Here is an 8,214-nt window from a genome sequence, read left to right as displayed (position 1 = left end):
CCAGTCCATTCCCCTTTCGTGGTTGTTTATTTTTTTTTATTTTTTTTTTTTTTTTACAGGAGGCCTTGACGCTTTTTTTTCCCCCATCTCTTTTCCACACTCTATGATGTTCTGTCTCTGCTGTTGCTGTGCTCTGCTGACTGGGCAGTGATATTGTACACTCAGGGATGGACACTACTTGTCTATTCTGTATCATGTATTTTTATGTGTCTTTGAAGAATTTTCTAATCCTCTTTCGCTTTTTCTTTTTCTTTTTTTTTTAATCTGGTGATGAAAAATTTAGCGGAAGGGCTGACATGATGGGGCTTAATAGGTTCGAGGTTTTTTTTGTTTTTGTTTTGTTTTTTTTGTTGTTTTTTTTTGGGGGGGGGGGGGGGGTGGGGGGGGGGAGGAGTTGACGTGGAGCGGGGCGATGTGACAGAGTTTTGAGTTTAAAACGCAGTTTAAAAAAAAAAGTTTAATCTAGTTGGGCAATCCTGATAATTACGGCACCGTGCCATCGGCTGGACTAGGAACCTCAACAATGCATTCAGTTCCCTTCTTCCCTCTACCTTACCTTCGTCACCGACCCCCTACCCCCTCCTCACTCCCCACCCCCCCCACACCCCTCCATCTCTCTACCTCCCCCCCCACACACACACACACACACCCAACCCCCCGTCATCTCCAATCCCTGTCATCCACCCCCACCCCTGACCCCAAACACCACGCACGTCATTCTTGGGTTCCAGTCTGTCCAGGTCTCAGTGGCCATAGTTGGAAGGCAGGGGATTACCTCTTTTACCGCCAATCAATTTAGAGTACAAAATTCCCTTGTGGTATAAACACAGAAAAGACAGTGGCTAAGAATAGCTGGGGATTCCCCCTGCGATGTGTGGAAAATATGACCTATCCTACCACCGAACATTAAGTGCATTAGGTTCATGGATAACAGACCAATGAATGGTCACCTTTCAGTGACATGGGTCCTCTACCACGCCTGTGCATAAATGCGAGCTTGGCGGTGAAAGGGTTAAACAACAATGAATTCTGATGACTTCTGTCCCCTTTCTTACTAGCACCTCTCATACCCCCTGGGAGAAAGGTTTGTCAATGAATACGATACGATACGATACAACACGACACGACACGACACTCTACGATACAACACGACACGACACTCTACGATACGATACGACACGGCACGATAAGATGCGATACAACACGACACGAAATAAAACGACACGAAACAAAACGACACACGATGCGACACGACACGACACGATATGAAACGACACACGACACAATACTATACGATGCGACACGACACGACACGACAAGACACGACACGACATCAAACGACACACGACACGATACTATACGATGCGATACGATACGATACGATACGATAAGACACGACACGACACGACACGACACGACGTGAAACGGCACAAGACACGATACTATGCTATGCGAACACGATGCAATGCAATGCAATATAACAATGCAGTGCAATGCAGTATAACTCAATACCGCATAATGCGATGTCATGTAATACAATCATACTTAATGAATTCATTGAGGTAATCAATCACGCTAATTGCAGAAATCCCCCCAAATATCGGACAGTCAATCGCGTCGATCAGCCACTGAGCCGCACAATCAATCACAAGCAAAATTAATCACATCGATCAACCAGCCAACAAACAATCAGTCAAGCAGCCGACCAGATCGATATACCCATCAGCTGTTTAGTCAGTAAGTCAACCGATCCATTGACTTACCTATCGATCACGGTGGAGCGGTGGTCCGGTGGTATTGCGCCGGCCTGACTAGGAAGCGAGCGAGCGTACACGGGTTCGAGTCCCCATAATTTATACGGACCGGGATTTTTAATTAAACTCACATCCATTACACCTTGAGTTGTGGTCTGGGTGCTAGTCTTTCGGTTGAGTGTGCACCATGCTCTTCAGTACCGCACGTAAAAGAACCTACGGCAAGACAAGAAAAGGGTATCCCCTGACGAAATTATATAAACAACAACAACAACAAAAGACCAACACTGATAGAAAAACAAATATACTTGCAGACAGACCGAAAAAAGAAAAACGATGTATGTATATATAAATATATATATAGGTCGTGGTGCACTGTGACGTCTCACTCACTCTTAGTGGAGCAGTAGGAATTTCACACAGAGAAAACTGTTGTGACAAAAACAAATGCAATACAATACAATACAATACAACACAATACAATACAATACGACACCTTACGACACGGTAGAGTACGGTACGGTACCGGCAGGACGATAGGACACGGTATAGTACGATACGATGATACAGTACGACACGGTACGGTAACTCTTGCAGCCAGTTTCAGATTGTCCGAAATCACACTTTTTTTTCTCTCTCTCTCTTTTTTAATTTCAAGAGACTGTTAAGTCCCCAGGCAGTAACGTTACTACAAGTACTCTGTCGCAGCAGGTACAAAAAGAATTGATCTTGGGGTTTTTGTGGGTTTTGTTTGTTTGTTTTGCAAAATAATTAGTACTACTAGTATTGCGACGACTGCTTTTACTGTTGCTCTTGCTTTTGCTACTGTTGTTGCTGCTGTTGTTACGACTACCACCACCACCACCACCACCACCACTACTGTGACAACCAACACTGCCACCATTACTGCTGTTACTACTACCACTGCTGGTGATGTTGATGCCGATGCCGCAACTACTACTACTACTACTACTGATGCTGCTACTGCTACTACTACTACTATAAATGTTGCTACTGTTACTACCACTATTGCTACAATTACTATCACAACATTTTCACCTATAAATTTTCTACTGCCGCTACTATAACCACTGCTACAATACTTGAACAACAGTGAAGTCCAACAGTACCTTGCAGTGACGAAGTTTGCTCAGTTGACAAACTGCCTTCATGTGCTGGGCAAACAGATGGGAACACCATGCATGCGCTGTACAGCTGTTCCAGCTCTCACCACTTGAAAACCACTGCCATCATCACGATTCTGCTGTTCGTATGTTCACCACCAATGTTCAGCTCTGCTGCTGTCTGTATAGTCAAAGTTTTCTGTGTCCTTGGGGAAAATGTTTATTTCATGGTGACTACCTGTTGTTTGTTTGTTTGTTTTGTGTGTGTGTGTGTGTGTGTGTGTGTGTGTGTGTGTGTGTGTGTCTTTGTATGTTGTTGACACTGTCCATTACTAACTTCAGTCGTGAAGTAGGTAGGTATCGTGACTACGAATGGAAAATCGAGTGAACGATTACATGCATTCGTGACAGAACATAGCTACAGTTCCGTAAAGAGTTTGTTTGGGATTTTTTTCCCTTAAGCGCGCTTGAAATAGTTCATTAAAGGTGCACATTCAGATTGTATTTGTACGGCACAAAAAGTGTTATATCATGTCTCAGTTCTGATATGCCAGTGGATTCATCAGTACCACAATTTTGCGCCCTAAAATCTGAAATCACTTTAGCTTCTTCTTCTTCTTCTTCTTCTTCTCCTAAGCGCGTTGGGTTACGCTGCTGGTCAGGCATCTGCTTGGCAGATGTGGTGTAGCGTATATGGTTTTGTCCGAACGCAGTGACGCCTCCTTGAGCTACTGAAACTGAAACTGAAACTTCTTCTTCTTCTTCTTCTCTCTCTCTCTCTCTCTCTCTCTCTCTCTCTCTCTCTCTCTCTCTCTTATCTATCTATTCGTTTCATCACAGAATACAAAATTGAAATGGCCCAGTTGCTGAAGCTGAAAGCGAAGGGGTGAGGAATCGAGTTTTCTTCGCAAGAACTCTACTGACCTTCAATCCGTTTGGTTAGAAAATAAAACTGGAGACAATAAACTGAAACGGAATTTTTTAAAAATTATTCAATAAAAATAATTTTAAAAAATAATAATAATAACAATAATAATAAACTGAAATTATTAGCTCGAACTGAAAAAAAAACAAAAAAAAACATTCACAGACGTAACAATACTCACAGTTTTCGTATTAATAGTCCAACCAAGGAAGAGAAAGACAACTGTGTGGTTATATCAAATTAAAAATAAAACAAACAAAAAATAAGTAAAATTAGATGATTTTTTAAACTATAAATGTAATGAAATTAAATCAAATACAAACCAGTTCTCACTTGACAGGCGACTAAGAACAGTAACCGGAGGGAAAGAAAAGGCACACAAAAAATAAATAAATAAAATAAGACAAGTTCATTCAGTTGAAACTCCACCGGCCGAAGAAGAAAACATGCCACGAGCAGATGTGAAAGTGCACTGGACCTCGTGTGAACAATCACGGAAGGAAGTAGTAGAAGCAGGCAGAAGCTGAGAAAGAAAATTAACAAGAGATCAGAGAGAGAGGGGGGTGGGGGGGAGGTGGAGAGAGTGGGGGTGGTGGGGGGGGGAGAAGAGGAGGAGGTGGGAGGAGGAGACTGGATCGTCACCATGGCACGTGCGGTCGGTGGTGTTGCCAGAGTTTTGACATAGCCTGGCTGCAGATCACAGGAGATGGGTGGTGGTAGTGGTGGTGGTGGCGGTGGTGGGCGATGGGTAGGAGGAAGGAGGAGGAGGGGGTGGATGGGTGGGTGGGTGGGTGGTGCTGGTTGGGAGTCGACGCGGCGTTGCACAGTCCGGCGCAAAAGCCAGCTTGCACCAGGGAGAAACGTTGCGTCGAAACGGTGTTGGGGGCTGCAAGGGAGAATGCCACCAGTGGATTTATCACGGCGGTTTTGTTTTTTTGCTTTTGTTTGTCTGTTTGTTTGTTTGTTTGTGTGTGTGTGTGTGTGTGTGTGTGTGTGTGTGTGTGTGTGTGTGTGTGTGTGTGTGTGTGTGTGTGTGTGTGTGTGTGTGTACATGAGTGCGCGCGCGGGTGTGTGTGTCAGTGTGTGTGTGTACATGAGTGCATGCGTGTGTGTGTGTGTGTGTGTGTGTGTGTGTGTGTGTGTGTGTACATGAGTGTGTGTGAGTGTATGGGTGCGTGTGTGTTTTGTTTTGTTTCTTGAATTGTTCTGTTTTTGTTTGTTTGTTGTTGCTTAGGGGTTTTTTTTTGGTTTTTTGTTTGTTTGTTTGTTTTTATAAATGTAATGAAATTAAATCAAATGTGTGTGTGTGTGTCTAAGTGCGAGTGTGTGTGTGCAAAGAAATCTATTGTGATAAAAACTAATAGAAAGCTGAGACGCGAAGGGAAAAAGAGAGAGGGGAAAGGGAAAGACTCCACAGCTTGGAGAGAGAGAGAGAGGGAGAGAGAGAGAGAGGGGGGGGGGGGGGGCGGGATGGTTACAGACAGAAAAAGGAGCGAGGATTGCTGAGAATCTCTCTCTCTCTTTCTTTAGGCTTTCTCTGCAAGACTCTCCCTCTCTCTCTCCCTCTCTCTCCTTCTCTCTCTCATAAATGGACAGGCAGTAGACGAATGCTTTAACACCAGGAAATTGGCTTACCTGAAACCTTTCACACCCCTTCTGAACACAGTTGATCACAGACACAGTTCACAGGCATATATCCTAAATTTATCCACGTGGGAGGTGTGGAGGGGGGGGGGGGGGCCTCAAGGGAGGAACTGAAGATCAGACTCACCGACAACAACATGCGGCCACGCCCCCTCTGTGAGAGAGAGAGAGAGAGAGAGAGAGAGAGAGAGACGGGCAGCCACCCACACAGCTCAAGAGACCGCGCGTGCACTGTATTCTCCAACCTCAGCCACTGTACAGCATGGCAACATGGCCGCTGTAAGCCAGTTTTTTTTTTTCTGGAGCCAGTTGTTTCCCCTCTCTATTTTCCTCTCAAGGTCATTATTAGACTCGGTCAGATCATAGCCTGGTGTTCGGCCATCGTGGCGGCGACGTAATTCATATCCTCTGTGTCTGGAGCTCGGCATAGGATAAGGGGAAGGCGGGGCCCAGTCCTCCCCTTCCGCCGTTTCATTTAATTAATCTTCCCCATCCGAAGTCAGGTCTATCCATTCACGCCAAGGCCGGTGGAGTGACTGTGAGGAAACATCGGAGTTGATGAATGTCTTTCCCAAGGACACAACACTTGACTACCAGGCTGAACCGTGACGGGGCTTCGAACCCTAATCGAACTGGGCCGGCAGAAGTCTAACGCGTTCTGCCACGGTGCGTCTTTACTGAGCATTACACGTACCGTACGTCAGGAACACTATAGCGTTCCATCGTCTGGAGTGAGTTAAGTGGAAACAATACCACAGGAGTCCGGAAATTCTAATTCTTATGTAAAACCTTTCACTTTAGAATACTTGCAAATAATAATTTCTTATTATACAGCTTTTAGTTTCAGTCCCATATTCAGTTTCAGCTCCGGTTTAACTGAAAAATCGTCAGAGCGTGCGGACTGATCCATATACGCTACATCACAGTCTAGTCGCATACTGAAAACCATCGCGCTGGTTAGCGGGGCCTTGATAGTCCAACAGAGGTATGCATAAAACATTAGCCCAAAACCAAATCAAGAAAAAAAATTAACAAAATAAACAGACAAGTATACATACTACTACACCAAAATACCGCAAAAAAACACACAAAAAACAAAAACAAAAAAGCGAAGGACACAAACTGTGAAGGTAAAGATGTTGAGAATATTTCATTCTTTAGTTTACCTTCAATGATGCGAAAATCATAAGTCTGTTTAAGTATTCTTAGGATGTGGTCAGAATACACTTATTAAGGCCTGTCGAACTGAACTTTCATTTAATTAATCCCAAGTTAGCCGAATATCCCAAGTTAGCCGAAAATTATCAAAATTGTTTTGTGGAATATTGTCAATGGTGATGATGACGTTCTATGTCTATGAAACCTTTTTTTTAAAAAAGTCGGGTGAAGTGTGTTATGAAGGTCGGTAAAAAGTCCCCTAGCCTTTAGTACGGCCACCATGGCAGTGAATTCACATCCACTGTGTCAATGGGAAGGCGGGGACGACCTATCATCTCCTTCCGCAGTTTTAACCTCCCGCAAGCGAAGTCAGGGATCCATTCCTTTTTGGTTGGAATGGGGAAAATCGGATTAAAATGCGACGGGCGCAATAGCCAAGTGGTTAAAACGTTGGACTGTCAATCTGAGGGTCCCGGGTTCGAATCACGGTGACGGCGCCTGGTGGGTAAAGGGTGGAGATTTTTACGATCTCCCAGGTCAACATATGTGCAGACCTGCTAGTGCCTGAACCCCCTTCGTGTGTATATGCAAGCAGAAGATCAAATACGCACGTTAAAGATCCTGTCATCCATGTCAGCGTTCGGTGGGTATGGAAACAAGAACATACCCAGCATGCACACCCCCGAAAACGGAGTATGGCTGCCAACATGGCGGGGTAAAAACGGTCATACACGTAAAAGCCCACTCGTGTGCATACGAGTGAACGTGGGAGTTGCAGCCCACGAACGCAGAAGAAGAAGCAGAAGGATTAAAATGCCTTTGCCAAGGACACAGCACCACACTGAAACGCAGGGGCCTCGAAGCCCGATCATTGTTGAACACCGCTTCAGGGTATACATGTGGGGTGCCTATACAGGAAAGACAAAAAAACAAAACGAAAAAAAACCCGTTCAGAGCAAACTCGGTGATATATCTCGTTAAAGACCCAGAGAGGGCGTGACAGGCTCATAACGACACTCCCCCACCTCCACCCCTCCCTCCCCCCCTTTACTCTAACCCTTCCTGCTTCCTGCTTTCTCCCTCCCACTCTCCAACCTTTGAAAGAATGATGAGACTTATTTGGAAACTGTCGGCACGAGTGCGTTGAATCGAGATGTTTCATCTCTCTCTCTCTCTCTCTCTCTCTCTCTCTCTCTCTTGATTTAATAAATCTCAAATACCTAGCTTTCTTTTTCATTTCTCTATGTGCTTCTCTTCTATTATTTTCAACATATATCATGATTTTTTCTTTGAGTAAGCGGACATGTACCGTATATGAATTTGAATAAACAGTGTGAACAATCATTTCTCTCTCTGTCTCTCTGTCTCTGTCTCTGTCTCTTTCTCTCTCTCTGTGCGTCTGTCTGTCTATCTGGCTGTCTATCTATCTATCTATCTATCTATCTATCTATATATCTGTCTGTCTGTCTGTCTGTCTGTCTGTCTGTCTGTCTGTCTGTCTGTCTGTCTATCTATCTGTCTATCTATCTATTTGTCTGTCTGTCTATCTCCTTTTCTTCGTCTCGTCTTTGATATGTTTCCTTTACATTTCTCTTGTTTGTTCACTTTT

General features: G+C 44.3%; 1 protein-coding gene across 1 annotated transcript in view; it reads right to left on the bottom strand.

The window, feature by feature from the left end:
* Positions 1–3,090, bottom strand: part of LOC143296120 (muscarinic acetylcholine receptor M5-like) — a 69,202-nt gene extending 66,112 nt beyond the window's left edge. Inside the window, exon 1 of the mRNA XM_076607902.1 lies at positions 2,885–3,090. The gene's annotated coding sequence lies outside the window, so the exon portion shown is untranslated. The remainder of the gene's footprint in view (positions 1–2,884) is intronic.
* Between the last annotated feature and the right edge of the window lie 5,124 nt (positions 3,091–8,214).

The sequence above is a fragment of the Babylonia areolata genome, chromosome 21 (assembly GCF_041734735.1).
Source record: "Babylonia areolata isolate BAREFJ2019XMU chromosome 21, ASM4173473v1, whole genome shotgun sequence".
Classification (NCBI taxonomy): domain Eukaryota; kingdom Metazoa; phylum Mollusca; class Gastropoda; order Neogastropoda; family Buccinidae; genus Babylonia; species Babylonia areolata.
Note: the sequence above shows the minus strand (reverse complement) of the source record. Positions and strands in the feature narration are given on the sequence as shown.